The following is a 9,187-nucleotide window of genomic DNA, read 5'->3' as shown; positions in this document are numbered from 1 at the left end:
TTCCATGCCACCCTTACTTCTGTGGTGCTGCTGGTGGCGGCTCTACCTTCAGAGCTTGGCTCCCGTCCAGCAGCCGCCATTCTCCGGCCGCTCAGCTCTGAAGGCAGCACTGCCAGCAGCAGCGGAGAAGTAGGGGTAGCAGTACCGCAAACCCCCCCCCCACACACACACAATAACCTTGCGGAAACCCCCCCCCTCAACTCCTTTTTGGGTCAGGACCCCTATAATTACAACACTATGAAATTTCAGATTTAAATAGCTGAAATCATGACATTTATGATTTTTAAAATCCAATGACTGTGAAATGGACCAATATGGATCGTGAATTTGGTAGGGCCCTACCTATGGGACAACTCAGGCCCTGACTTAGAACATAAAAATGGCCATACAGCGTCAGACCAATAGTTCATCTAGCCCAGTATCTTGTCTTCTGACAGTAGCAGGTGCCAAACTTACACTACATCCCCTGCAAGACAGAGTCTGGCCCAGTATTATCCATTTATCAGTATATACTTTGGACTTCTTTCATCACTTGAAGCTAGGTCTGAGAAAAAGATGTTGCTAAGATTTCAGTGTGCAGTGTGTCCAGGATAAAACTCCAAAGAAACTTTGAACTTGCGCTTCATGACTTCTGTCTACAATGGTCTTACACATGAGTATTAAAAACATTTATACTTGGTCCCTCCCTAGGCTAAAGCATGATTGTTCTAACATGATTTGGTCCATCTGTATTGGCCACATAAACTATGATCCCATTGGCCTACAGCCAAATGTAAGCCATATTAAGGATTTTTCTTAGCATAGCTATAAATTGAAGTGCTGTGGTCATTCTTCTTCATGTCTCACTTTAAATTGTAAATTTTTCAGGATAGGGAAATGGTTGGTCAAATGCCATACAAACTATGACACTAGAAATAAGAATGTTAAACCAACTCAAAAACAGCTAATAGCCCCTCCACCTTCCCTCAGATTGAAGATTTCCTCTACTCTGGTTCAATAAATGTTCTTGAGTTTCTTGAAGTTGAAGACTGAGGCTAACCAGGAAAACACCCTGCCAATTGTAGTTACTCAGCCTGCTCCCTGTTAGACCAATAATCCTTATTTAGAAAAATATGTATCATTTCCCCACTTTGTCTCTCCAAAAATATCTTCATGTTTAATGTATTTCAGTGACATCACAATGTGCCCCCCATTTTTCTCCCCAAGTGCTCTTATTTATAACTTTCCAATATTGGCAGTTGTGGTTTCACTAAATGTCCTTTCTAATACAGATGTAGAGAATTATTGGGGACAACAAAGCTGAAGAAAATCACTTGCAATATTTTAAAGAATACATACATACTCAAATTAAAGACTTAACAACAGATACGCAATAAAACAATAGGCAAATAGCTCCTTTGAAACATTTCTATGAGAAAATGCTTTAGTTTAGTTTTTGCAACTAAAATCTTCTAATCTGCAGATAGTTTTTGCCTTTTAAGAAGAAAGCAAGTTACCAGATAAAATACACAATAGTTTGTAAAGGAGAAACTTTCTTAGTCTGATAGGCAACAGATCATTTTATGATCCACTTAAAACCATGGGGGGGGGGGAGCAGTCTTGTCAGCATTTTTAACCTTGGCTCAAACAAACACTTAAAAATTCAAGGTAGAATGTTTGTAGCTAAGAAACACTTCAGTAGAGTTAGAACAGAGTTAAGATTCTGTCATTTTAACTTTAAATAATAGGCCAGAACGTTGGCTAATGTAAACTGATGTAGCTCCATTGACTTCAATAGGGCTATATTAATCTACATCAGCTGAGAATCTGGTCCACAATCTTTACATAAGCTTTCCTAAGCCTTTGTTCCTTTAAAATATGGCTTAATTTCTTGCCAGAGGACACAGAGCTGCTTGGAAGGCGATTGGTTGCTTGGGGCTTGGAAACTCATATAACTCATGATTTAGTTAGTAGACAGGGTCATGGGAGAATTTTGATTCTATTCCTGTCTTCTCCAGAAACTTGCTGTGACTTTGAGCAAGGCACTTAGGGTAAAATGTTCAAAAGCCCCTACATCACTCAGGGAACAATTCCTACTGACTTTCAATGAGCCTTATGCTCCTAAGTCACTTAAGGCCTTTTCAAAATTTTACCCTTAATGTCTGAGTCTCAGTTTCTCCAACTGTAAAAGAGGGATAATGATACTTCCAGAACTCACCATTGCACAATGATTTATGATTCTCTGAAGAGCAGCAAATGAAGTGTTAAGTGTTGTTGTTTATTTTATTTATTAATGGCAGAGCGTGGCAGCTCAGAAGTGAGGATGAGGTATGTATGTGAGGAAGAGTCTAGTAGTTAGGGTAGTTGGATGAATTGGGGCATTTTTAAAGGAGGTACCTGTAGCAGGAGGTGGTAAGGCAGCTGAATCAGGGCATTTGTCACTTGTTTTGGTGTCAGGAGAGGAGGACTGTAGGAGGTTTAGGCAGTTGAGCTTGGCATTTACAGAGCGACCTTCTTACATCATAGGGAGTGTATTTGTCCACATTATTCTAAAAGCTAAATTATTTGCACACTAAATGTAATTAAGCCCACCTCAGCCAAACCTTTAAAAGATAACTTCCGTTTGGCCTCTTTCCCCCTCCCCTCAATTGTTTTGAACTGTTTCCTCTTTCTCCTCTCCACATGTTGATTTATCCTGTCAAACTCTGTTGTTCTCACCCAGATGCTAAATTCTGCTCCAGCTCTGTGGTCTGCTGTGAGGATTCCTGCATTGATTTCCTGGCCCATGGGGGATCCTCTGCTTCCAGGACACCAGGTATAAAATGTTTTCTTTTACAAAAGAATCTAAACAGTTGTAGACGTGTATCTGAAAAGAGAGGTCACTCTGTGTCCTGAATGTTTGAATACAGTGGAACAGTATAAAATGAAGTGTGTACTGCAGTCATTCAAAAGTATATAAACAGCTGCCATTTTGTTTTCAGTTCAGATGAAGGATGTTAGTTAAATCACTGTTTTCACTCTTTCCTACGGAGTAATCTAGATTGTTTTGCTCTGTGTATATGGAAAAACATAATACACACATGACGTGTTCAAATGAATTTGATTTGGGTTCACGTAACGTCTTAGTGTTGGATTTCTCCCAGACAACTTGCTCTCTTTCTCCCACTGTGCTGTCTCAGAGGCTGTTGAGTGACTATAATACTAGTTACTCTCAGACAAGTGAGCTATAACTCCTCAAGGCTTATAGTTTTGAAAAATTGTTGATTTTAAATTTCCTTATGGTCCTGAGATTCCAGCATCTTTTCCTGTGCTCAGATGGTTGGCCTCTCTGCAGCCCCCTTCTTTCTTTTGGGCCAAGGATATCACTTCTGCTCTCCCCTCAGGCAAAATACAACTCGTTGTCCTCTCCTCTTCCCACCAGAGTTTTCTGGAAAGGATGTTCTTTTAAAGAAAACAAACAGATTTTCTATGTGCAGTTGTAAATAGAAACTATTAACATGAGAAGTTAGTTTGTCCCATTTGGCATCCAAAGATATTTTGATTTCAGCAGCATCTTAGATGATTTGTCCCAGGATTGTTCTAATAGAATGTCTAGAATCTGTGGAGCAAGCCATGCACCCTGGAGCTTTTTGGGGTGAGAAGATGGCACGATATTTCTTCCCAGCTGTATAAGGCCACATTCTTCCTTTAAATTCCTACTCATGACTCACACTGCCATGATGCCTATTAGAAATCAGCTATTTAATGATGGATAGGTAGAGGGGTAGATGAAGACAGCTGATTAATTATTAATACAAAATTTAAATGTATATAAAACTTGATCATATCCCATCTCTCCACTCCCACACCCTTTATATGTTTGTTTGTCTCTTTAAATTGTGAGCTTCAAGGCATGGACAGTGGGTACAATTTTCAAAAGTGCCCAAGTTATATTGGTGTTAAATGAGTCCCTTTTTCAAAAGTGACATAGGCATTCAGGAGCCCACTGACTTTCAATGAGACTTAGATTTTTGAAAATGGGATTTAGGCTCTGAATTCATGTAGGCGGGCGCTTTTGAAAGTTTTACCCAATGTCTTAATATGTGTTTAATATCTCTGCGTGCTACTGCAATAGCATTCCTGGATGTTACTGCAATCTAATTATTAAATAATAATAGTCATAATCTTTAAAAGTGACGCTGATCTTGTTTTTTCTGAATATTGGCCTGTTAAATATTATGAGAGGCACCACAATAGTGAAATAGTTGGCCCAAGTTACCTTAAAAATGACAGTAAGTAAAAAAAATTATTAATGCTGATTATTTCTGGTAATAACCACAACTTGCTAGGCACTTTACAAATAGAAAAGTAGACATGATCCTTGCCCTGAGGAACTCCCAATCTTAAGACAGACAAAAAGGATGGACAAAGGGAAGAACACAATTATGTTAACAAAATATTTAACGTAAACAGGACTTATTAAATACTCCCCAATTACTCCTTAAAATTGTCATGGTCAGTCCTCAGGTTTCCCTGTGGCATCACAGCAGAGGTGAACTTTCAAGAGGGACTTGAAAGTGTATATTTTTTCGGTTCTGAACCAGACACTTGGCTTAAATATATCTGATTCACTCAACTTGCAAGGTCCCACAGCCCTGTCAGTCTCAATGTAGACTATGCGGTGGTGTTGTAGCCGTGTCAGTCCCAGGTAAGAGAGAGACCAACAGAAGTTGGTTCAATAAAAGATATGACCTAATCCACCTTATCTCTCAGTGTAGAATAGGCAGCTTTTCCTAGGCTCATTGTTTTTGATCTTCTGGTAATCTCCTTCAGACCTTATACTTGTTCATGGTACTCATCTCTAATTCAGTGACTTCTCAGCACTGCAAGATACAGAAATGCCATCTTCTATACTTTCTGGTTTCTCTCATGGCTGCCCAAGGTCCCACAGTACTGCCTTTGTCTATAAAGCAATGAGTACCTGGACGCTGGCCGATGGCTATCTGGAAGTTTATCCATCTGATCCCTTACAAGGCATAGTACAGTTCATAGATCAGGAACTGGATTGCAGATTGATTGCCAAGAGAAGTAGGTTTCCATGGAAGCTGCTTGCAGCAGGAATCCACATGTCTGCTTGCAGGTGACTTTGTACTGGTAAGATCGCTTTCAGCAGACACCCCTAGGCAGTGGATGTTACATAGGCCAATTTTGCAAAGGGTAGTGAACTGTGCAACAACCCTTGGAGGACTAATTGCTTTGTTTGTTGTCAGTGACATTCCGCTTTCGCTACAACACATAATGATTAAGCCTCAATTGACTCAGCTTCAATCAAGGTTAACTCATGGTAAAGTCTAGTCTGTCAAGCACAAGTCAGCATGAATGAAACATAACTGAGAGAGTTTTGTGTTTAGACAGAGCATGTTACAATCATGCTATAGGAAACAACTGATGTTAATTTCTTCTAATTTCCTCAGTGGTGAAAAGGCCTCTGGGGTGGATTTTTAACTCTACCAGGAGATCATGTATACCAGTGGTTTGTCCCTTAGTGAACTTACTTGGTGTGTAGGTGTGCAGGGACTTTACCAAGGTATCCTCTATAAACTACCACAATATTTGCTTACTTTATCTTGCAATCATAGAAATGTAGAGATGGAAGGGACCTTCAGAGGCCATCTAGTCCATCCCCTCTGTGCTGAGCAGGATTAAGTATACCTACACCAGGGGTAGGCAACCTATGGCACGGGTGCCGAAGGTGGCACGTGAGCTGATTTTCAGTGGCACTCTCACTGCCCGGATCCTGGCCACCAGTCCGGGGCGGCTCTGCATTTTAATTTAATTTTAAATGAAGCTTCTTAAACATTTTAAAAACCTTATTTACTTTACATACAACAATAGTGTATTTATATATTACAGACCTATAGAAAGAGACCTTCTAAAAACGTTAAAATGTTTTACTGGCATGTGAAACCTTAAATTGGAGTGAATAAATGAAGACTCGGCACACCACTTCTGAAAGGTTGCCGACCCCGACCTACACCATCCCTGGTAGGTGTTTATCTAACCTGTTCTTAAAAACCTCCAGTGAGCAGGGATTCCACAACCTCCCTAGATAACATGTTCCAGTGCTTAACAATCCTTATTGTTAGAAAGTTTTTCCTAATAGTCAAACTAAATCTCCTCAAATCTATGTTGCAAATTAACTATGCTTAGAGATGCCAAGTTACCCATGTTAGGGAGGAAACCTGGTAACAGGCAGGGCCTTAACAATGAAAATGAGGGTGATTTACTGTGAGAGTCAGTTACTTAACTTAATGACTAGCAAGCCAGCTGCGCAGATACCAAAGAACAACAGGCAAAAGATGCGACTCACAGGCCACAGTGAGTCATTAAAATTTCTGGGTCTCTACGGCTGTGTCTACACTATATTTTTAAGTTGTATTTTACAACTGTTGTCTCACAGCTCAAATTTCACAATGAAGGTTGAATAAACTAAGTTAAAATAGAAGTTGAATTTGTCCTGTCCACAACAGCAGGACATCTGCTGGAGTACTGCAGAGTACTGCGGAAAGAGATCTGGGGGTCATAGTGGACCATAAGCTAAATATGAGTCAACGGTGTAATACTGTTGCAAAAGAAAGTGAACATAATTCTGGGATGTATTAGCAGGAGTGTTCTACGCAAGACACGAGAAGTAATTCTTCTGCTCTACTCCGTGCTGATTAGGCCTCAACTGGAGTATTGTGTCCAGATCTGGGTGCCACATTTCAGGAAAGATGTGGACAAATTGGAGAAAGTCCAGAGAAGAGCAACAAAAATTATTAAAGGTCTAGAAAACATGACCTATGAGGGAAGATTGAAAAAATTGGGTTTGTTGAGTCCAGAAAAGAGAGGACTGAGAGGGGACATACGTTTCAAGTACATAAAAGGTTGTTACAAAGAGGAGGGAGAAAAATTGTTGTTCTTAACCTCTGAGGATAGGACAAGAAGCAATGGGCTTAAATTGCAGCAAGGGAGGTTCAGGTTGGACATTAGGAAAAATGTCCTAACTGTCAGGGTGGTTAAGCACTGGAATAAATTGTCTAGGGAGGTTGTGGAATCTCCATCATTGGAGATTTTTAAGAGCAGGTTAGACAAATGCCTGTCAGGGATGGTTTAGATAATACTTAGTCCTGCCTTGAGTGCAGGGGACTTGACTAGATGACCTCTCGAGGTCCCTTCCAGTTCTATGATTCTGTGATTCTATTACTCAAGTTTAACACCACATGAGGATGGAGTCATGTTGGACGCCCAAATATGGCAGACAAAACTACTGTTGTCACAGCCTAATTACATAGAGTTGCAAGTAAGGCAATTATTGTGGCAGAAACTCCTAGACAATGAGAGGAACAAAGGTCAACCTGGGAAGTAGAGAGCCAAACATGTGGTCAGACCAGAAAACAGGTCTTGGAAAGGCATTCAGAACATTGTAGGACTCAGTAGGACTCGTATCTACACTGGCTAAGGATCTGGCCCACTTATGAGTGCGCATATAGTCTCACTGAAGTCAGAGTGTGAGGGGTTCACAATTGGACCCTACATCAATATTACTCAGTAATGTGTTCTCTTATTTGTTTTAAAATATCTGACTGAACACAGAGGTTCATATATAATTAGTCATCTGGGTGCGCTGTTAATGGACAAAACTACTGTAAAGAGTACTCCTATTGTGTGTCCCTTTTCTGCCTATCCTGTCCTGCTGGAATTACACTCCCAGATGAGGAACAGTTTTAAAACTGGAGTTTTATTAGACTTAGTATATCAAAAAAGAAACAAATATGGCTTGCACAAGCCCCATTGCTACTCAGTCCTTTTAGTGTGCACACAATTCTGTTGCTGCAACCCCTTTGACTTCCTCTGACTTCCTCAGCAGACCTTCAATCCTTAAAGGGAAAAGGCACAAATAAATCTAATTCTGACATTCCCTTAGGAGTGCTACACTGGTGTGCATGTGCATTGTGTTGAAGGAGCTTAACTGAGTGAAGTGACTAATTGCAGTGAGAAGCACCAATTTCTTGAGCTAGACTTTATTTAAATTACCTAAATTACCCTGATGTTTTTTTTACAGTTGCAACACTAATGCAAACTCACAGTGAAGATGTGCTGTACAAATGCGACTTACCCGGTTTTTACCCGGAGGATGGGGGAAGGGGCAGAACATACATACTGTTTGAAATCAAAGTAAATCTCCTCGGTTCAAGATTTGTTTTAACTTTTGCAGATCATCTGTGCTGGGAGTTTGCTCCGATGTAACTACACCAGTGCAAAAATACCTAAAGTGCATAAATAGATAAATCCTTAGTGCTAATTCCTCCTGCTGGCTATGCCCTCCTTTGGCTCTAGTGTAAGTGTCCCTTCTAGCAGCCCCTAACTGTTAAGTGAGCTCTTCCTCCATATCTCACCTGATTCCATATCCACCCTCTTGTGAGTGCATTGTATTCTGAAGCCTTCAGAACTCTCCCTTCCATTCAAGAGGTTTTGCTGCCACTCTTAACGTGTTACTTCTTCAATAACTCCACTGTGATATCTGCAATATTGCCAACTTCAAGCATTAAAAAATCGTGAATGAGACCCCTTCCCCAAACCTCATGATGTTTAAGCCAATAATAAATGTTGGGTACTTTTTATTTGTCTTCTGGTTTCTGAGCCTTCAGGATGCACTTTGTTCATGTTTCTAAGCTTGTCTCTGCAATCATGAGGGCCAGGGGGTTTTAAGAAAAACGCCAAATATTGCAAGACTTGTGTAACCCTTCTGCCAGAGTTGGCAGCAACAAGGGCCGGGTTCAGTATCTAGGGGTTCCTTTTCAACAATACAATGCAAAAATGTCTCGACCCCCAACCCAGTGCCCTGGGATGATTACACACCACCCCCTAGGCGCCTCTAAGAGGCAATACTTCCCCTCACGCAAGCACAGAGTCTGAGTGTAGCAATACAATAAAAGGAGAGAAGTAACCTGGCATTAATTTGGCAAAACACTGCAAACAGGGTTCATAAACATAAACCATGAGCAAAAGACCCACCTCCAAGTATGTTGTGCAGTGTCCTTTTCCCCTCAGGTTCTTAAGTCCAGCAACCCAAAAGTCCCTTTATCGTGCCTGTCCCTTCTCTGCGCCCCTCTCACAGTTGCTGCCCTTGGTCAGTGCAGACCCAGAGTTCAGAGGTGCATCTGCAGAGTTCACCTCCCACTCTGGG

The 9,187-nt window shown here is 40.8% G+C and overlaps 1 protein-coding gene across 1 annotated transcript in view; it reads left to right on the top strand.

The window, feature by feature from the left end:
• The first annotated feature begins 2,718 nt into the window (after window positions 1–2,718).
• Window positions 2,719–9,187, top strand: part of MSANTD1 (Myb/SANT DNA binding domain containing 1) — a 60,003-nt gene continuing 53,534 nt past the window's right edge. The window contains exon 1 of the mRNA XM_024214914.1: window positions 2,719–2,794. The gene's annotated coding sequence lies outside the window, so the exon portion shown is untranslated. The remainder of the gene's footprint in view (window positions 2,795–9,187) is intronic.

This window comes from Terrapene carolina, unplaced genomic scaffold, assembly GCF_002925995.2.
Source record: "Terrapene carolina triunguis isolate 2854851 unplaced genomic scaffold, T_m_triunguis-2.0 Scaffold66, whole genome shotgun sequence".
Lineage (NCBI taxonomy): Eukaryota > Metazoa > Chordata > Testudines > Emydidae > Terrapene > Terrapene triunguis.
This window is presented reverse-complemented; position numbering and strand designations above follow the sequence as displayed.